We start from the raw sequence: 22,043 nt of genomic DNA on the forward strand, positions 1-22,043 counted from the left end.
GAACGGTTTCACCTGTTTACTCTTAGAATCCTTAAGGGCGCTGGATCACACGGATCAAAAACAAATGTACTGGGTTTAAGGTCATATTGCATCTTATTCCTCCTTCCACCCTCTTTGGTGTTTGGTGATAAGGTTCAGCACCTTCCCAAGCACAAAGAAATCAAGTTGCCAACAATAAATGAAGAAAGTGAATGTTTAGGAGGCACATAGCGATCCAAAGGGGAAGCAAACCCAAGGCACTGCTGAGTTCAAGCAACTGACAGTGGTCGAGCGATTTCACCAAGACCTCCTGCTAGTTTGAAAAGCTATTTTAAAATGTTTACTTGTGGGGGCGCCTGGGTGGCTCAGTCAGTTAAGCATTCGACCTCGGCTCAGGTCATGATCTTGTGGTTCATGAGTTCAAGCCCTGCGTCAGGCTCTGTGCAGACAGATCAGTACCTGGAGCCTGCTTCGGATTCTGTGTCTCCCTCTCTCTCCACCTCTCCCCTGCTCACGCTCTTTCTCTCAAAAATAAATAAAAACATAGAAGAAAATAGTAAATAAAATGTTTGCTTGTAAATGAAGAGATTAGTGTCAAACAGTGGCTAAGTTCTTATTCTAACATAGGGTATATTTGCCTCCCGTGATGTCATAAGGAATAGGAACAGACAACCATCTAGAAAGAATTTCTTTTTAAATACTAACCTAATAAGCTGATATTAATATAATCAGGTCCCCCCTCCTCTATGAAACGTATCAGTACCCTTGACACTGCCCTCTGTTCATTCACCAACTGGGAATTCCTGTTTATGTTAAAAATGACCATGTAAATCCATGGCTCTGTGTCTATGTTAGAGCTTCTGGGTAGAGGAAAGAGATCATATTCTTTGTTCCCAAAACTTCACTGGTTGACCTGACTTTGGCATACTACAAACTCTTTTAAGGACCGGGAACCAGTCCTTAGGCCTCTCTGATCTTCAACATCTAGCAAAGCTCTTTACGGTCAGTGCTGTGAGTGACAAGGAAGATTGAGCTGCATGTTTATATATAATGTCAGGTGGCCCTAAACAGTCCACAGTATTTCCCCACTAGCAGCCTCCACTTAATTGGGAAACATGGTGGGTCTTAAGTCATTTACACATAGTTAAATCTTTTCTGAAACAAGGGGTGTCTTGGACTCTGCCACTAGGGCACAAATACAACATTTTGGTAATTAGTTGCAAAGGTGTCTTGCCCACTTCAGCCACTAATTGCCCAATAGTCTAGTAATATCTCCAGTTCCTCACTGCCACACTTTAGCCCTATAGACATATAGAAACTTTAGAAAAATTGGAATTTAGTCAATTTGCCTTGACATGTTTCTAAATATTAGGAAAAATGTCTTTGGAAGAATATTAGGGGAAATAAACTGATGGGCAGTTCCCTAGTTCATCCATCAAAGAGAACTGTTTAGTTCTGGTATACTGTGCTCTTCTAGAAAGTTCTTTGGAGCCAGTCATTAAATGAACAAGGTAATGACTTTGAGGGGACACTTTGGGTAACAGTGACTGAGTTCAAAATAAAAGTTTGAATTGATGGGAATCAGTTTATCTGGAACAAAGGAACCTTTTCTGAAATTGGCATATTGGGCTGAGGGTTGGCTGTTGCCATGCAGGGCTTAAAGGGAGGAAGGGAGAAGGAAAGTCAGCTCCCTGAATATGGTTAACTAACTCTATGTCATCAGGAGGGAAATGAATTGGTCATTGCCTTCATCTAGTCAGTTACAACTAACTGGTGAACTTTTTCTACTTTTTAATGTCTTCGATAATCCCTTTCTCTTAGGCTCACACACGCTAATAAATGTGGACACACACACACGACATTAACAGTGCAGGGACCCTTAGTAGGTATGTAAGTAAGGATCCACTGAGAAAAACAAATGTTCAGCCTGTGGCAGTGAGTCATTCGTAATTCACATTAGGATTAAATAAGCATGAAAACCAAAGTCCAGTCCATACATGATTACTGCCATAACAAAATGGAGTGTGAATCAAAATCAAGTTGTACGTGTCTTCATTGTGTCTGAGTGAAGTACCTGCTTTGAATGATTAAAAATTATTTAAGGAAGCTAATCTGTGCAAATAGCATGGCAGACGTAAGCAGCGGGACACTGTTGCCAAGCCAGGGCACTAATCGCCCAACAGGTTGGTTCTTGTACGGTGGGTTCAGGCAGGGTTGTATTTTCAGTGTGGCATCTGAGCTGTGGCACGGGCAACACCAAGTTTCCAGAAGAAAACGATTTCATGGATCTTTCTTTAGTCAATACTCCAAAGCGCCTACCGTCTTGGAAGTTGACCCCTTTCAGCCCTCTGAATCTCTTCTTAGTACCCGTGTTCATTCTTAGTCAACCAACAGATTTTTTTTTTTAAGTGTCTGCCGCATCTCAGGCCCCGTGCAAGGTCCTGGGCAGGGAGAAAGTGGTGAACTCAGTGTGATGCCTTCAGCCTTCTCTGTGCCTAGTTTGCAAAGCAGACAAATAAATAGGCATCAGATTCTGTGTCCTGAATACTATGCCAGGGGAGATCCAGACGCCTTGGGGCCCCTTAGGAGGGGGACGGAACCTAACTGGGGGAGCCCCCGAGAGCTTCCTGCAGGAAGTAAGTGATGGGAGTTGGCCAGAGAAGAGAGAGAAAGAGTGTTACAGGCAGAGAGTGGTTTCTGCAGAAGCCTTAATATTTACACCTCTTATTTGGCATGTATTGATACAGAAATCATATACTCCCATTTTCATGCCAGGTTAAAAGTTTTTTCCAGTAGAAACCCTCTTAGTATTCTTGGGTCTCCCTACAGACCCTGGCCTGTGGTCACAGTTTGACAAATGTGAATCTTTCCTGTTTTCTGGAGTGTTCACACCCAAGGATAATACCTGCCGTATTATCCTAGCAGAGGCCAGCAGAGCAGACGGCTGCAGAAGACCAGGTGAGAGGAGGAGAGGCTCCAGAGAGTGGAGACACTTCTCTGACTTTTACTTTCCTGAAGTAAAAGGCTCGGCCATAATAGACCTCTCAGTGAGCTCCCTTGCAATATGGGTAGTATTGCCAAGCTTTATGTAACACCTAGAGGCAGCCGATGCTATTTTAGGCCTCCAGACCCTTAGCCCAAGAGTTGAGGGGCAAAGTATGGAAAGGGCAAGGCTTGAGGCCCTCCCAGTTAGCCCTATGCTTCAGCTTTGACTCTTTATTTAGCTGCCGGGTCTGTCCTGCTAAAAATCACTGATCCTCGCCCTGAAACATTTGCCATTGATATTTCCTTCCCGTACCGCTAAAGCCCTGGATTCTTAGAACCACCTTTTTAAAAAATTTTATTTAAATCCAAGTGAGTCGACCTATAGCGTAACAACGGTTTCAGGAGTATAATGCAGCGGTTCATCACTTACGTATAACACCTAGGGCTCATCTCGACAGTTCCCTCCTTACAAGCTTCTTAATGCAGTGTCCCACGCGCGATGGTACCTCTGGGTTTTAATAGTGTGCTTAATGTTTTCTCTCATTTTGGAGTTGGTGTAGAAACAGCTGTATAGACTATTTTGAAAGAGAGAACGAAAGAGAGAGAGCTTGAACCCTAAGCCAGCATCTGATCCTAACCTCTCAGCTTCTGGATGTTCAGGTCATGTCAACACACACTGACTGGCTGCCACTCATTCCGGGCTTCTCTTAGAGTATGGAGAGGTACTGTATTTAGTATTGCTTGCTCTGCTGAACTTGACTGCTTTTCCCAGCAGCCGTCTCTGTTCTCAATCAGTTCTGTGCACATGGTAGGCGATCTGCAGGTCCTTGTGAATGTGTGAGGACCAGCAAGTTCTCTCCACTCTCAGAGCACACTGGTCCGGCTCCTGAGATACTTCCAAGTTTATAACCCTTTGAGACTGAGTGGCTGTCATCACAAGCCGCTTGCTACCTACCACTGGTGAGTTGAGGGGTTTTTAGATTGGCCTGGGCCTGGGGGCCTCGTTGGGGGTCTTCGTGCTAAGCAGAGCTCCAGCTAATTTGCATAAAAAGGGAATTTGCTGGACAGCAGGGGGGCAGGTCACAGATACAATGGGCAAGCTGGAAAATCAGAAATGAGCAGGGATCAAAGGGGCTGGACAGAGCCATGCCTCGCAGAGGTGACCATAGGAAACCACAGCCTGGTCAGCTCAGTCCCTTCCCCTTTGTGCCTCTGCCTCAAAAGTCCCAGGAGTACCAAACTGACAAGCCTTTGTGTCCCATGTCCTTCCACAACTCACACGCGGGACGGCAGGGTTGAAGGGGGGTTAGGGGTAGGTTCTCACCCACCCACAAAGTCAGCTATGGTGGGAGATAAAGTCTAAGCAACAGGGGTACAGTTACCACTCTGTAATTCGAGTTCTGTTTCTTCATTCTGGTTTCCCTCTCTGGTTGTTGTTGACCATTTGCGCTGCTCCCTTTGGGTGTAATGTGGTCAGTCAAAACACACACGTACACGCACACAGGCAGACCAGACATTCAAAACCACACACACACAAGCCAGACATTCAAATCTATGCGGCAGACAGTCATTTATTTTGTAGGTGAGAGAGGAGTAAGAAATAACTGGTTTCAATGATTAGGTTTGGAAATTGCTCATGAAGGAGAATTGGAACTAGTTTTTATCAAGCACCCACTCTGTGCCAGGAACTTTGATAAATTTTTACATATTATTTAAGTGTCACAGTAAGCCTTTGAAATGAGTAATTGTTATCCCCATTTTACAGGTGAGACACCTAAGGCTCAGTGAGATTACGTCACTGTATTCACATATTGTTAATCGTTAAGTCAGAACCAGAGTAATCTTCAAACTCATGTCTGTGAGCTGCCCCAGTTCCCTGCTCCGTCTCAGGCAGTTTCGCCTTATTAATCCTTAAGGGGGATCATGAATAGTCCCTGTTTTGGTAAATGTCTCCCAATCCTTATGCCTTTGATCTTTAGCCAGTTTTCTAGAGGCCCCAAATCTAGATCTTTGGGTGACTATTAAAAATAAGTCTGACAAGGGGTGCCTGGGTGGCTTAGTTGGTTAAGCGTCCGACTTTCGCTTAGGTCATGATCCCGTGGTTTGTGGGTTCGAGCCCCGCGTCGGGCTCTGTGCTGACTGCCAGCTCAGAGCCTGGAGCCTGTTTCAGTCTGTGACTCCCTCTCTCTCTGGCCCTCCCCTGCTCACGCTGTCTCTCTCTCTCTCTCCTAGAAATAAATAAAAAAACATTAAAAAAAAAAATAAGTCTGACAAGACAATGAAATGCCATTATTGAGAAGTTAGGGCTGGACGACCACACCTAACACCCTTTTGGGCTAGAAATTGGAGTGACCCTGAAGTGGGACTCCAGAGAATGACCCAGCTGTCAGTATGTACTGACTACTCCCAGCCCCGGAGCCAGGGGAGAATATGGACAATGCAGCAGATAGGGGCCCTTCTTTGCAGCTGCTCATGAATTCTCCCAATGCCAATGGTCTCCACCACCCAGTTTAGATAACCCCCCCGGGTGTGGTTAGGAGCTCATGGGGGTGAAAATCCTGGTCCCCACCCCCATGCTAGCAGTGGGCTTCTAGGCAAGGTATTTCCCCACTCCAGGCCTCAGTTTCGTCATCTATGAAATGGGAGGATGGTGGTACCCATTCCAGAGAATCTGGGGACAACTTCAATGAGATCACCCGCACGAGGTGCATGAGTTAATACTCAGCAGATACCGTCATTGAGCAGGTGGCTTTCTCCCGGGTTCACCTGCGAGTGACAAAGGCCACGTGTGGGAATTTTGTCTCGTGTTAAGTCATCTCACAAAGGCTAGGCGTTTAGAAGATGCTCAATACGCGTCGCTTCACGGACAAGAGATAAGACATGGACCAGAGTTAATCCCAGCTGAAACATTCCCAGCACTTGCATTCCTTCACACATTATTTATTGTTACATTCGCTAAAGTCTCTTTCCATGCTCGAATGTTAGCTCCATGAGGCAGGGACATGCCGGGATGGTACCTGCCACAGGGCAGTTGCTCTGTAATATCTGAATGCACAAATGAATGTTTTTCTCTATGAGAGGAAAGAGGCTGGCTACAAACCTGTGGGCAGCCTCAGCCCCTGGACCTTCTGAGCCCGGGGCCGATGATCCCGCTGTCCCACAGACCCCAGCCAGGCTTGGGTTCTCACGGAAGCTACCTGTGCCAGTCTCAGCCAGCTCCAGCCAGCTCACCTGCAGGGCCCGGGGCACAGCTTTTCAGATTGGCAGCGGCTTTGCTTAATGTTGTAAAACTCACTGGAAACCGCTGCCATTTGGATTTATGATTTTAATTGTTTTATAGTTGATACTTGTGCCCTGCAGTGATTTTCCATTAAATCAGAACATTTATGTTTTGAAAAAGAGCAGGTATGATTGGGATATATATATATCTTAACAGCTAATCTCTGGCAATCAAAACTATTTAACTTAAGTCTTCAGCAGATTAGGAAATTCGCATTTGTTTAATTAACCTCCATTTGGAGCTGTTCGCGCATGACAAGAGTGAATTTTTTTCTTGCTTCATAAGATGACAGATTTTGCATTTATATACTCCTAAGGCCTCAAGAGTAATGGTTGTTTCCATCTCTGTTAGCATAAATGAGTAGGTAGGAATAAATTGCAAAATGGGAAAGAGACTAACTGAACACCAAATATAATCTAAGAAGTCACTTAAATGTAGTGATTTTATGTAAACTATACACTATATACACATGTATCCTATATAAATATATATGAATTATATAAATATAAATAGAGTACAAATAGTTATGCCAAGTATTGCATATATTAATCATACTAGATGTTTATTATATATATTATATATATACTTATATTACATATGTTTTATTACCTGTATATTTTGAGTGTGTGTGTGTGTGTATATATATGTAATGTATAACTCCCCATATCTCTCTATAGCATATATACTTATCATTACTATATATCGATTGCCTGTATATAATTTATTATATATATTAGTTTATTACATACCATATGATACACGCAACAAAGTACCGAGTATCATTAATACGTGAGAGTTATACATTGACTCATTGTCACACAGCATGTTAACTACTTTATTACATATATACTTCATCCTATATATGCAGGCAACACGTAGCTCCCAGCATCTCTCTATGTATCTGTGTCTACAAATATTCATTTGTCTCTATGTGAATAACACTGTATACTTTATTATGTATATGTAATAAAGCATATAGGTAATGCAGTGCTTGTGTCCTAAAGCACAGAGTATGATTAGTATAACGTAGAGCTGTAGGTGTGGAGGGAGATGTTGAGGATTCCGTGTTGCCTACGCACATCCTCACGGCCATGTTTACTTCCTTTTTGGTTTCCGCTACAGTTTAGTTTTTCCCAGAGCACTTGCTAAAATAAATTCACAAGTCATGATTTATTTCAGAGTAGAATATTTGGAGAAGTTATTTGTCACAGATCTGAACCACACTCAAATTGCACGTTTTTGTGTTTAATTTGGTCAAACAACGTGCTTTCTGACTGAGAATTGTTCCCCTCATAGGCTTCGTCACTATCGCACTTGGTCAGGCCCATTCTCTGGCCAGCTGGCTTACACCACACATTGGCTTCATTCAAAACCAAGTTAAAAGATGTTCTCTGTACAGGTAGAAATTGCTGCTTCCATACACCCTCATGCTAGCTCTAGTGTAAAGATCGGCGTGGCTGGTGATTGCCAGCAAAGTCAGGGAATGAACGGCACTCTGAGTGTTAGCTGAATGACATCAGGAAAATCCTGTCCCCTGAGAATGGTCCTAGGGTTAAATGAAAGGAAGCGGCTGGCTCAGGCTGGACCCAGAGGTGAGGTAAGCCAGTGGCCCCTAGAAGGGATCTAGGCCCCCTTTAGCCAGGATTTGCAATGTGGTGTTGAAGCTGTGCCCTGCACCCCATCTCCTCCACTAACTCCCCAGAGACCTCTCTTCAGTTCATGCAGATTCCCTGGGGGAAGCCATACCTCAAGCCATAAGTGTCCACCTTCGCTCAGGGACATTGAACAGATTTGCAATTAATTCAAAGGGTTTTCTTGTTTGGGGGAGGGTGATCTTTTTTCTTTTTTAATGTTTGTTTATTCATTTTGAATGGAGGTAGGGGCAGAGAGAGGGAGAGAGAGAATCCCAAGCAGGCTTTGCACTCTCAGGGCAAAACCCAATGCGTGACTCAATCTCATGAACCATGAGAGCATGACCCGAGACCCGAAATCAAACATTGGACGCTTAGCCGACTGAGCCCCGCAGGCGCCTTGACAGAGGCTGGTTTCTAACCAGAAGGAAGCAAAGAAATATCCAGAGCACAGTGGCCCCCTCAGAGCAGAAAAGAGTGCCAAGGAGGGCAGCCAGAAGGCAGTGGGCCGGTAGAGAGGAGAGAGGGCCTAGAAAACTGCACTATTGTCGAGCTGGACTCCATCTACATCCAATGACTGGGAAGAGGAGGAGGAGATGCTAGGTCCATCTTGGTTGGAGACTGGGAGGTCCCTGGAGAACCCGGGGGGATGGAGGGGTGTCTCTGAATGGGGCTTCTTCCTGCACAGAGCAGCTGCTGTCTTATGCACAGGCGGATCTTCTGGGGTCACTGCGGAGATTGATGCTTTCTTTTCTTTTTGCCCTGAGCAGAATTCCGGAAATCCCATCCCTTCTTCTCACTAGTGGACATGCAGTTTACAGTTCTGTTCTTTACTAAAGCTGTTCACCAGGCCAGCCCTGGCACACGATGCCTCTACTGATCTGGAAAGTGTTTTCTTGAAAAATACACTTGTCATCGTCATCATTATTTCTAAGTGTATATTGGACTATCTAAGCACATAGAGAAAAATCTCAATAAGTATAAATAAGGGCAGGTGGCTTTATCTCTCTGAGCCTCAGGTGGATAGTTGGCTTCCTTGGCCTTCTGGACTCTCCAGGCTCCTGAGTTTCCTCTCTGGTTGTCCCATTAAATATTGGGCTTGCTCCCAGACCAGTCTTAACCCACTTCTCTTCTCAGACTGTTTCACCCACGCTCATTATTTTTCCAGCCCAGACCTTCCCCTGTCACCAGTTGGTCAGCGTGTCCATTTAGATGTCTCCAAGTCACCCCAGACCCAGTGAGGGTGGGTTGAGGTACTGGTAGACCCCTGCCCTCACTCTGAAGCCAGGGCCTCCCTGTACATGGTAGCCGCCCATTCAGTATTCATCAGGTGGAGCAGTGGAGGCCGTCCGCTTTATAAACTCCACCAGATTCTGTCCTCCCTGACAACACGCGCATAACACGTACACACGCGCGCGTTCCCATATCCACAGTTCTGATCAGCTGAAAAGCACCACATAGTCCTAAAAGCAAACCCCTTCTATGGCCAAATTAAACAAATACAAATGTGAGACGCCTTTTTTTAAGAATAATAAAATCTGTTTTCTGTCCCCTCGGAGGTCAGTCCACTTTCAGCTCCCTGGCCTCACACGAGGCCTCTGATATCCTCCAAGTAACTTGGGTGACCCCCACTCTGCAGGAAGACGTGCTTTCCCTACATCCCCCTCCACGTGTGCAGAGTTTCATTTGTGCTCCCTCAGCTCTTTATCTGGGCGGAGGTGACCTGCGAGGCGCTGACCGCTCTTCTAGCACGCGGCTGCCCGTGTGGCCGGATGAGGAAGACCTACATGCACTCATCTGGGCAGCCTCTCACCCTGACCAAGGAGCCGGGAGAGTGGTGCTCTGGCCTTCCTGTCTGGGAGTTCTGGGCACGAGGAGCCAGAGTCCACTTCCGCCCGGCTCCCGGCACACCCCCAGAAGGGTCACTCTTGGTCCTTTAGCCGGAGTGGCCCTTTCTCTGATGACAGAATGCTGGCCAGATTTTGAGCTGCAGATCGCTGGGCCCAAAAAAGGCGAGGCCGGCAGCCCTTGCCTTTTAAGGGCAGTGGTGACATCCTGTTTGTCCCTCTAGCGTAGAATGTACCATCCCAGGCATTTTGGCCTCATGTCCACCTCTCCCTGCAGACCCCTCCTTGAGGCCAGGGACTGTGTCTTCCCTCTCAGTACCCTCAAGGCCTGCCATGGACAGCAGACTGTTGAGTGGCAACCATAAGTATCACAGAGCGTTACACAGTAGGGCGTCTAGGCAGTAGGTGCATTAGGGTTCACAATTGTGCCGCTAACTAGACCATCACCGAGGTGGACTTAATACAGATCGGGCTCCTCCGGACGCTTAGCCAACAGTGAGGGCAGGCTCCCTTTGCTGGGCTCTGGGGACCACGCTGGGAACATGAAGACACAGTCCCAGTTCTCACGGAGCTCATGCCGGGGAGACCATATACTCCAGGACATACACAAGCAAAGCCATTACAGGTTGTGGTCAATGCTGCAAAGGGAACGGCTGAGGTGACGGAGATGAAAGTCAGGGTCAGCGGGGGACAAGTGGTGGCAGGCCGCTTTAGACACGGTGGCCAGCAAGAGGCCTGCAGAATGGGGATCGAGTCAGGGACCCTAGTGACAAAGAGTCTGTTCTCCAGGGAGACGGAACAGCCACGGGGCAAAGGTCTCAAGGCAGGAAAGTGCTATTAGAGCCCCTTGGCCCTGGGGCTGGACGGGCAGGGAGGTGGCAAGGATCTGGGGCTCTGCTCTGAGGGCCATGGAAGCTACTGGCTTAGCGAAGGGGTCCTTCCTGAATGTAACGAGAGAATGGATGCATTCAGCTGCCTTGGATGGTTTGCTTTGGTTTTAATAGTTTTTAAAAATAATATGTTTTAATAGTTCCATATGTTATCTGAAAGCATTTGTGCGGGCCGTCTGGCTGCCCAGGGCCACGATTCACAAATTTCCCTCCCTGCTCACTGATTCTTTTATCCTTTGACCAATGGATATTGAGAAGCTAGGGAGCATCCCCAACTGGGAGGCTTCTCAGCATCACCCCCTGAGGTCTGCATTATGGGAGACAGATCCTCATAGCTGGGACATCGAGGCAGCAGACAGCCTCACACACCTGAGAAGCACCCAGTGACCACAGGCCCAGGTTTGGATTATGAGGGGGTGCGGTGAGGGACGAGGCTAATAGTCCAGGCTGGTGGAGACCCTAAAGCGCCTTGCACACTGTGCCAGGAAGCATGTTTGTGGGGCGCCTCTAAAGAAGGCGAGCAGGAGAGCGTTATCTGATCCGCATTTGGTATGAAAATGCGTGCTGGCAAAGATTTGCTCCGGAGTGGAAAAGAGAAACATTTGGTGTGCAACAGCCAGGACCGCAAGTTCAGACTTCATGGGCTCCAGCTGCCTTCGCTTCCCAGGATCTCAGACATGAAGGGTCCTTGGGGATTAACTCATCCAGCCGTCTTTTCTCATATTTGAGGACAGTGAACTCAGAGAAGCGATTTGCTGGAGGTCGTCATTGTCCTTGGCCCTAGTCTGTACACCAAGACCCATAAATAGCCATTTCCCAGGGCAGGTTGATTGATGGCCCGGGGAGGAATGGGGAGGGGGGGAGCTAGGTGTAAGTGTCGTGACGGTGGGAGAGCCCCATCCCACTGGCTGGGGACACAAGTGAGGCCCATTTACTTTTGGTGGAAAGCAGCATATTATCTGTGAGTATATCAAGCTTAAGAATTTGCTTTCATGAGGTGCCTGGGTGGCTCAGTCGGTTAAGCATCCCAGGGTCGGGGGATCGAGCCCCACATCAGGCTCTGTGCTGAGCGTGGAGGATTCTCTCTCAGCTTGCTTCCTGCCTCTCCCCCCACCACCTCTGCCCCACTTCCCCACTCGCGCGTACGTGCTCTCTCACTCTCTCTCTGTCTCTCAAAAAAAAGAATTTGCTTTCACAACTATGGATTTAAAAAAGTAATTGGACAATCATGCAATCAGATAAGTTATTCTACAGTGATTCGATTCTAAGTCTTCATGTCTAAGTACAGTCCTGGGCTATTTATTTTCATTGCGAAAGGGGTACCGTTTCACTCCTCAGATTTCTAGAGGTCAGTATAGTGGCTGAGGGTCTGCTGGTCAAAACAGCATTGTCTAGCTTATGGGTTACATCTTATGACCATGCCAAGTGTATGGATACAATGTTTCTGCCCCCTCCCCCCTTTGCAACGTAACAAAGTGATTTAGAGCAGGGGAGTTGATATCCAGCAAACCCACTGTGTCACTCCCCACCTGTGGGTCCAGGGCCAGGTAAATAACCCCTCAGACCCTTCTTCCTCATCTTTCAAATGGAGATGATAATAGTCCTGCCACATTCCTAGGCCATTGGTGGGATAAAATGAGATAATGCATTTAAAGACTTAACACTGAGCCCGGACAAAAGCATTTGGGGGGCGGGGGAATGGCAGTTAATTCTCTTGTCCTAAGTGATTGAGCTTTTCCTATGGAAAGACTCAGAGATTTCCCAGCACACTGGCCTGAAGTGAAGCATCACCACTCACTCTCAGGTATCAGTATAGCAGTAGAGAATTTTTAAATCATTTACCTTGGCTCTGCGGCAAATCTGCTTTTCTGTTTGAGGGAGAGGCGTGAGGAGCAGTTTCACAAGCTCTACGCTTGCCGGCCCATCGGGCCCAGTGTGGCACTCGAGTGATTTGTCTTTCCTGGGGGTGCTTGGGGGTGGCTGCCACAGAGGGAGCCGTGAGGAAGGACACCAGCCGGTCACGAACATTCGTCACAATATCAAGGAGAATGTGCTATCCCGGAGGGGAAAGTTGTCTTTCTTGTACACGTGTTGTTAAATTTATGAAGGTGTTTAACAGCATCTGCCAGAAGGGCCTATATTGCCATCTGATTAGCCACAATCATGTGCTAGCCTCCACTATTTGTCCAAAACCCAGCAGTTTCTTCATAACCTCCCCGGAGGGGCCTGCTCTCTGGTGATCCAAATACTTGGCGTCCTGAGAGGTAATCCTTCTAATCTCTTATCTTCAAGTAAATGGAAGAATTTGCTGTCGTTTGTGTGGCATTCAGGCCTGAGCTTTGCAGAAGGAGCATGCCAGAGAAATAGTCCAGGGAGCGTAGTACCAGGGAAATGAGGGAAATTAAAATTGGTGGAGCCTGGTTGATAAGGACTGGGGCATACGGCTCTCTTCCTTTGGGTTGAGTTTTCAAGTCAAGCAACAAGAAAAATTGTTCAGGGGCGCCTGGGTGGCTTAGTCGGTTGGGCGTCCGACTTTCGCTTAGGTCATGATCTCACGGTTCGTGGGTTCGAGCCCCGCGTCGGGCTCTGTGCTGACTGCCAGCTCAGAGCCTGGGGCCTGTTTCAGTCTGTGACTCCCTCTCTCTCTGACCCTCCCCTGCTCACGCTGTCTCTCTCTCTCTCTCCTAGAAATAAATTAAAAAAAAAAAAAAAGAAAAATTGTTCAGCTTTTTCTTTTCTTTTTTCCTTAACTTTACTTATTTTAAGAGAGAGAGCAAGCAGAGAGCGGAGCAGAAAGAATCCCAAGCAGGCTCTGTACTGTTAGCACAGAGCCCAATGGGGGGCTCGATCCCACCAACCATGAGATCGTGACCGGAGCCAAAGCCCAAGAGTAGGACGCTTAACCACCCCCCCGAGTCCCCCAGGTGCCACTGGTCCATTTTTTCTTATGTATGAAAGGTCTCAACGTGTGCCAGCCCTTTGCTAAATGCTCATGGTTTACAGAAGAGGAACAGTTATCTGGCCGTTATTCCTGGGGGACCTGCCAAGTTGGGAAAATACAATTTCACAAGTAGCAAAGGGTGATTTTCCAGATAAGATAGATGAGGCGCTGTGGGAGGAAAGCTGGACTCCACCCCACCCAGCTTCTGTGTGCTCACTCACCTTGTGAGCCTTGGTGCTCTCCCCTCCCCCACAGCCTCTCCCAGGCCTGCCACCATGTTCTTTACAAGTTGGGGCTCTTGTGGGGAGAGAGAGAGATAAGGTGTGTGATAGCGCACAGTGAGCCACAAAGCACAGGGACAGATGCATGCCGCCACCACAGCTGCTCCCTGGCTGTGCAGAGGCCCTACCCCCAAGGGCCCGGGAGGGTTGCTGAGGGTCTGGAAGCTGTCACACCAATCCTGATTAGTGACACCTGTGCTGCTCTACCCCCTACTCCTTAACCACCACCCCCACCTTCGCTTTCTCCCCTGGGGCACTGGAATTCCCCTCGGTGCATGTGAGGCGTCATTCCCCAGGCCCAGGGGAAAGGAATCCATGATTCTTTCACTGGACTAGACTAAAAGTTTCAGTCTCTCTCCATCCCTCTCTCAAGGATTATTTGACACTATCCCCCATATGTTACAGTTACACAGACTCCCTATGTTTCACCCCACAAAGTCTATCTCTGTGGTTTATACACACGAGGAAGTAATAAGTATTTCTCAAAGAGTTTTGGAGGGACCTACTCACCTACCCTCACAGGGCATGTGTGTTTTAGGAAATGATGGTTGGAGACCCCTGGAGACTGTTAGAGACGGTTAGCTCCTTCCAGAGTAAGCACCATGTATCGGGCACCCTGCTAGAACTGTCACCTGGTTATGTTCCTTAGTCATGGCTATTATTATCCCCATTTTACAGATAAGGAAACTGAGTCCCAAAGATATTCGAGACTTTCTTGACTGTCTTTTGAGTTTCTGCAAGAGACCTGTGCTCTTATCTCAAGGGAGCCTTGGGTATACCATCCTGCCTCTGAATCACTACTTCCCTGTCAGCACCTGTGACCTCTCAGCCTCTGTATTCCCCTTCTCACCATAAAGCCCACCTTTTTAAAAAAAATTTTTAACGTTTGTTCATTTTTGAGAGACAGAGAGAGAGTGCGAGCAGAGGAGGGGCAGAGAGACAGAGAGGGAGACGCAGAATCTGCAGCAGGCTCCAGGCTCTGCGCTGTCAGCATAGAGCCTGACGCAGGGCTCATACTCATGAACCACGAGATCATGACCTGAGCCCAAGTTGGCCACTTAACCAACTGAGCCACCCAGGTGCCCCCTGAAGCCCACCTTTCTAAGACCAAAGGAACTTTGGGTCCCATCAGCAGAGATTTCCAGCTTCTGGATCTTACATTTGATCTGAAAGGTGGTCATGGGGAGTTGTGTGGAGTACGCCCAGCACAGCCTCTTTCCAGCCATGCAAGTGTGGGTGAGCCTCGATTTCCTAAGACGTTTAAAAAGATTGGTCGATGGTATACCAGATGTGTCCAAGGCTGGTGTGGTCAGCCTTCCTGTCTTCCAGGATAAAATGGCAGAGGACATTCCAGGCAGATGCACCCTTTCCTGATAGCTTTGCTCTCAAATCCCTGTTTGGCTTAGTGATCTGGGCCAGACCATCTCGGAGCCTTGATCACTGTGTAAGACTTAGATTAGGGCAGTAACGGTCCTCAGAGGTCCTGCAGGGGACATGAGACAATGTTTAGAGCCATTTGGGGCCTTGTGAACTGGGGGGTTGGGGGTGTGTTGATAACAGCATCCAATGTCTAGAGGTCAGGATTGCTGCTGAACTTCCTACAATGCACAGGACAGCCCCCACAACAGAGAATTATCCAGCTGCCAATGTCAATCCAGCTCCAAAGAGGAGAAACCCAGGACTAGAGGGGGACGCTGCACACCCTCTTCCCCACACCGCATTTGGACCTCTGGAAGCTGGGAGAGAAAGGGAGTTTCCATGGAATTTCTCACAAGTCCTCAGTCTAGTGGAGATGTCACAGCCTTCGGTCAGGTACCAGGGACAAAGACTATGATAAAGGCATTTAGCCTGAAGCAGTGCTGGGAGGGACCATCCCCCCAAAAATCAAAGACCATCACCGTTGTTATTTAGCATTGTCCTTGAGGTTCTAGCTAGCAGAATCAGGCAAAGTAAGCAAGCTAGAAATGGAAACACTAAAAAGGAAAAAGTGAAAATGATCACCAATGACAGAGGATTTGGAAAACCCAGGAGAATCAACCAGGTTGATAAAATTATCAGCAGAAATTAATTACTAGTACATACATATGCAGCCAGATAAATAGTATGATGGAAGAAAAGATTCGATTTATAATGGGATTTTTTTTAATTTTTGAGAGAGCGCACTTGAGCGTGGGGCTGGGGGGAGGGACAGAGGGAGAGAGAGAGAATCCCAAGCAGGCTTCGTGCTCAGCCTAGAGCCCCGCAGGGGGCTCAACCCCATGACCCTGGGATCATGACCTGAGTCAGACACTCAACCGACTGAGCCACCCAGGCACCCTCAAAAAAAGACCCTGTTTATCACTGGAATTTAAAATAGACCATAACAACTCGCCTTCTTTAGAAGTGAATTTAGAAAACAGTGCTTTAAATAAGATACAAGTTTCTTTTCATAAGAATGTTAACTGGAGATGGGAAGTCCAGTCATCACTACTGGGACTTGGTCCTTTTCTTTCTGCTTGAGGGTGACTGCTATTCCCCAGGCATGCTGTCTTCATCCAGGCTGTATGTAGAGGAAGGAAAGAGAAGAGTAAGTGTCTTCATTTTAAGACTTTGCACAGTTGATTAGCTAGAACATAGTCACGTAGCCACACCCAGCTCTAAGGAAGGCTTTGAATCCCAGTTTAGAGCTGCATCACTATGAGCAGGGCTTGAAAAACAACAGCAATGTTCTCTTACTGAGGAAGAAACTGAGAACGGGTATGGGGATGGTCATGAGGCTGCCATTAAATATAACAAGAAATGCACAAGATCTATAAGAGAGAACTTTCAAATGCCCTTCAAGAACATTAGACTTTAACAAATCGAAAGACAAACAACATTACTGGATAGGAAGACTCAACATCATAAAAATATCAATTCTCTCTGAGTTAATTTATAACTTTAGACATGTTCCCAATAAAAACATCACCAGGATTTTTTTTAAAACAAGACAGATGATTCTAAAGTTCATATGGAAAAATAAACAAGCAAGAGTAGCCAGGAAATTTTGAAAAAGAAAGGGACCAGCCCTGCTGGATATTAAAATGTATCATAAACCCACAGTAATTTAAAAAGTGTGGTATAAATCAGCATCATCAAATGAAGAGTATAGAAATAATTCCAAATACTAATTGAGGGCTAGTACCAGTATTTGAAAAGATTTCAGTCAATGAACTATCCAACATATGGGATTGGAACCCAAGTTGCATAAAAGCATGCTTTTATCAGGCCGAATTCCAAATATGTCAGAGACTTCTGTTTATAAAATGAAAGCAGACAAGTACAATGGGGGACCTTGGGAGAATGCTTTTATAACGTTGAAAGGGGTAAAGCCTTTCAAATTAAGACATAAAATCCAAAAACCAGAAAATAAACCACCACAAGCAATCTCAACAATTAAACTGGGACAAGAATTTGCAATTCTTGGGGCGCCAGGGTGGCTTAGTCGGTTAAGCGTCCGACTTTCGCTCAGGCCATGATCTCGCGGTTTGTGGGTTCGAGCCCCGCGTCGGGCTCTGTGCTGACTGCCAGCTCAGAGCCTGGAGCCTGTTTCAGTCTGTGACTCCCTCTTTCTCTGACCCTCCCCTGCTCACGCTGTCTCTCTCTCCTAGAAATAAATAAAAGACATTAAAAAAACATTAAAAAAAAAAAAGAATTTGCAATTCTTCTGCCACTCAAGTTTCATTTCCTAATCTAGAAAGAGCTCCTTAAAAAAACCTATGAGAAATAAACAACATAAAAGAAAAATGACAACAGTTCATAGAAAAAAAATGCCGATATCTTTTAAATGTATGCAAAAATACTCAAACTTACAAAGAAACTTAAGAATATATTGAGATATTGTATTCACCTGTCAGACTACCAGAAACTCAATAATGTACCACGTTGACAAGAAGCCATTATCATGGACTGCTGACAGAAGTGCAAATCATTGGGGGCACCGGGGTGGTTCAGTTGGCTAAGTGTCCACCTTTAGCTCAGGTCATGATCTCATGGTCTGTGAGTTTGAACCCAGCATCAGGCTCTGTGCTGACAACTGAGAGCCTGGAGCCTGCTTCGGATTCTGTGTCTCCTTCTCTCTCTCTCATCCCCTCCTCTGCCCATACTCTGTCTGTCTATTTGCTTCTCTCTCTCTCTCTCTCTCTCAAAGATAAACAAACATTAAAAAAAAAAAAAAAAAAGTCTAAATCTTCCAGACTCTTAAGAAGGGCAACTTGGCAACATCCATCAAAGTCCACATTCCTGTTCTATCTGACACAGAAATTTCTTTTCTATAAAGCATGTACAGTTACCTTCATATATTTATAAACATCTTCATGGCAGCACTGTTTGTAATAGCATGATATTGAAAGCAAGCTAAATGTTCCCCAATAAATATGGTAGAGTATTATGCAGTCCTAAAAAAATATTAGGAGCCTCTTTATGTGCCAAGACAGATCTCCAATACATATAAAATAGAAAAGGTAAGGTGCAAAAGAGTGCGTGTAGTAAGCTCCCGATTAGTTACAAGGGGGAACATGAAGATATATTCACGTTTTCTTATTTATGCGTAAAACGTGACCAAGGTGATACACAAGGAATGGATAAAATGCAGTTGCCTGGAGCACCTGGGTGGCTCAGTCAAAGCATCCGACTTTGGCTCAGGTCATTATCTCACAGTTTGTGAGTTCAAGCCCCACATCAAGGTCTGTGCTCTCAGAGTCTGTTTCAGATCCTCTGACTTTCTCTGCCCCTCCTATGCTTGCATTCTCACTCTCTGTCTCTCTCTCTCTCAAAAATAAACAAATGTTAAACTTTTTTTTTTTAACGTTTATTTGAGAGACAGCATGAGCTGGGGAAGAGCAGAGAGAGAGGGAGGCACAGAATCCAAACAGGCTCCAGCCTCTGAGCTGTCAGCACAGAGCCCGATACAGGGCTCAAACCCACAAACCAGGAGATGATGACCGAGCTGAAGTGAGACCTTTAACCACCTGAGCCACGCAGGTACCCCTAAATTTTTTTTTTAATGCAGTTGCCTATATGGGGAAAAAAGAGGTGTCTGGAGAACAGACGCAGAAGGGACAATTTTTATTGTATGCCCTTTTTATACTTTCAGTTTTAGAACACAATGAAGGCTTTACCTATTTTAAAAATTGAAACTATCAATTTAATAAGTAAAAGCTTGTCATATTGATTCATGTATAGGAGAAAGGACTTTGCTGTATTTTTTCCACTATTAAAAAAAAAAAAAAAGATCTCATTCCTTTAAAATTGTCCCCAGTCCTCAAATGTACCCTGCCCTTGTATTTGAGGACTGATGGGAATTAATATCTAATCTAGACAGAAGTCCCTCTTTGCAAAGCTGTCAGTCAACAAGTTTGATAAGGACCTACTGTGTGCCCGGCCCCTGTCCTGAGCACCGTGGAGAATGCCCAGAAAGGCCAAGAGCCCACACACCTTGCCCTGCAAGCCGGGCCTCAGAGCCAGGAAGGCTGAGAAATGGTTGTTCGGCCCTACTTCCCAGGGGGCTTTAGAGACCCCTCAGAGCAGGCAGCACTAAAAACCAGCGGGCGAGAGATCCCGGGGGAGGAACTGGGCAGCAGTGTGGCTAAGGAGGAGGGAGGGAAAACCAAGAGGGGCCACCACCCTCAGCCAGCCGTGCGGCAAGTAGGATTCCAGGGATGCCACCTTCCTTGAGCGGCCCTGGGCCCCTACGCCCTTGTAGGGAAGGGCGTGCTCTCTCTTTTCCTCTGCCTGAGCAAACATGACCTTGGGCGGCCCTGGGTCTGCCATCCACTGAAACCCCACTCAGGAACTCACTGAGAGCCCAGCACCAGGCAGGTTTGGTCCCAGCCCTGTGGGTATTTTTCTTTTTTCTTTTTTTATGTTTTTTTTTTTTAATGTTTATTTATTTTTGAGAGAGACAGAGCATGAGTGGGGGAGGGGCAGAGAGAGAGGGAGACACAGAATCCGAAGCAGGCTCCAGGCTCTGAGCTGTCCGCACAGAGCCCAGTGCGGGGCTCAAACCCACGAACCATGAGATCATGACCTGAGCCGAAGTTGGAGGCTTCACCAACTGAGCCACCCAGGCGCCCTGGGTATTTTTCTATTTAAAGAGACTGAAGACCCCCAGGGGAATGAAGCCTTGGTGATGGCATCTCCGGTCCCCAGGGGACCTTCCAGCAGCACCCATTCTTCTCTGTCACAAAGGAAAGGAACCAGGTCTCTTCCGTGGACTTGGTTTCATATGGGGAGGCAGAGCTCTAGAGAAACACAGACAGTAGAGGGGAAACTTGAAGAGGTGAGTAGTGGCGGGATTTCTGGCATCAGCGGCGGGCTGGGGTGAAGACGTGCTTTGGCCTGGGGCCTCCCTTGCCCACGGCACAGGGCACAGGACGCAGCTGCCATTGTGCTGCCTGCAGAGCATACCCGGCTCTCGTGGCCCCTCTGTGGGCCTTCAGTGCGGGGCGGCTTCTTCCCTCAGGGAGAAGAGGAGGCAGGAAGCAGGGGACGGTGTGTACCTAGGCCAGGGCTAGGACAGGCAGTGAGCAGAAGCTGGGGACAAGCAAGATGTTCCACCTTCTCTTGCCCTGAGCAGGAACCCTGAGCAGACGGAAGTGGAGTTGAATTTTTAGAAGGGCAAGGTTCAGGCTGGCTCAGAACCTTCTGGATCTAGTCCATTCATACAAAGCAGGATGCACCCTGCCAGTGACAAGGCTTTAAAAGAGAGGGCTTGCGAGGGGTCAGGCAAGGGCCCTTTGCAAATTGGCATTGGAAGAAAATGCCACCAGAAGACAAGAAGGTAGAGGAGCGTAGTACATGGAGGCAAGAACACCAGATTTTAGAGCAGAGGCCCGAGCTCAAGTCTTAGTTCCATCAACCCCCTCGTCATCTTCCAGAAACCACCTGCCTTTTCCAGCTTCCACCGCTGCCCTGATATTAGCGAAGCATGTTCTTCTGAACCCTTGTTCAGAACACGAATGTGGTTTGTAGGCCACAGAGGTGCTTTCCACATGTTTGTTATTGCTGTTACAATTACGAGTGTTGCCATGGTGATTGTGGTGCATGCGTGTGGGTCTGGACAAGGCAGCACCAGATGAGGGAGCACCAAGCGCCTGTAACTCGGCAGGGCACGTAGGCTCACCTCTTGACGACTCCCAACATCTTCAGATGGGCGGACAGAACACCCACTTCCCTCCAACTCAGTTTCCTCGTGAAGGAAGTGGGTGTAATGGCATAAAGGTCCACTGCTTCCACACACACTGTCTCAACCCTTTAGACAAGCAGGAAGGTGTCACCCCAATTTGATAAACCAGATAACCGGCCCACAGGGTGAGTTCACCGGGCCGTGCCACAAGAGGGATTGAAACCCAGGCTCCCTGTGCCCGAGTCCGTGTTCTTCCTCGTTCCCTCCTACCCCAGCCAGAGCCGAGCCCCTGACCACACACAGTGGCCGGGGTGGGAGGTCGGGGAGCCCAGTCCCGGTGGCTCGGCTTGGTTGGGCTCCCTGCTCCGTCTGTAGCGCACAAGCATCTGCTTAGAACAGCATATTTTATGAGCTTTCTCTTTTCTCAAGAAGTCCCAGCTGTAAGCGGAAACAGGGCCGTGGGTGCAAAGCAGGCAGGCCCTGAAGTGCTTCCTGCCCCACCTTTGCACTCAGGCCCAGATCCCCGACGGTGGCTGAAGTTCAAATTCGGCCGCCAGCAGACTTGTGAGAAAGGCCCCTCTTGCTCTGTGCGGGACAATGGGCCTCCTATGCAAGAGCCCCCTCCCCTCCGCCTCAGCCCAGAGTGGCTGCTGAGGGAGACCCAGGGTGGGGACCTCCATCTGATGGCCTGGGTCCTTCTATGGGACAGCAGTGGGGTTTGCAGATTTGATTGATAGGGGAATTCTTACCCAGAACTTCAAATTTTATACAGGATCTTACGTAGAACCCCGAACTATCAAGCAGGATGCAAGAGAGCTGCACTGGCTGAGGCCGGCAGGCACCCCCCTCACCCTCTGTGGCCCTCACTCACTGCACAGACCCGCCTTGGCACTGTAGGCCTGGTCGTGGCTGCCAGTGTGTCTTCTCTCCTGTCCCCAGAGAAGGCAGATCTCGCAAATAGGTCGTGCTCATGCAGGCAGGTCTTCTGTTGTGCTTGGCATGAATTTCAAACCCCTCTTGCATTCTAGGCTCTTTGGGGTTGGTTTCAATATGCCTGTCTTGCCC

General features: G+C 47.4%; 1 protein-coding gene across 10 annotated transcripts in view; it reads left to right on the forward strand.

Moving 5' to 3' along the window:
* Positions 1-22,043, forward strand: part of PRKCE (protein kinase C epsilon) — a 493,249-nt gene that overhangs the window by 432,762 nt on the left and 38,444 nt on the right. The gene's annotated exons all lie outside the window — the stretch shown is intronic.

The sequence above is a fragment of the Hyaena hyaena genome, unplaced genomic scaffold (genome assembly GCF_003009895.1).
Source record: "Hyaena hyaena isolate Hyena2069 unplaced genomic scaffold, ASM300989v1 scaffold_1147, whole genome shotgun sequence".
Classification (NCBI taxonomy): domain Eukaryota; kingdom Metazoa; phylum Chordata; class Mammalia; order Carnivora; family Hyaenidae; genus Hyaena; species Hyaena hyaena.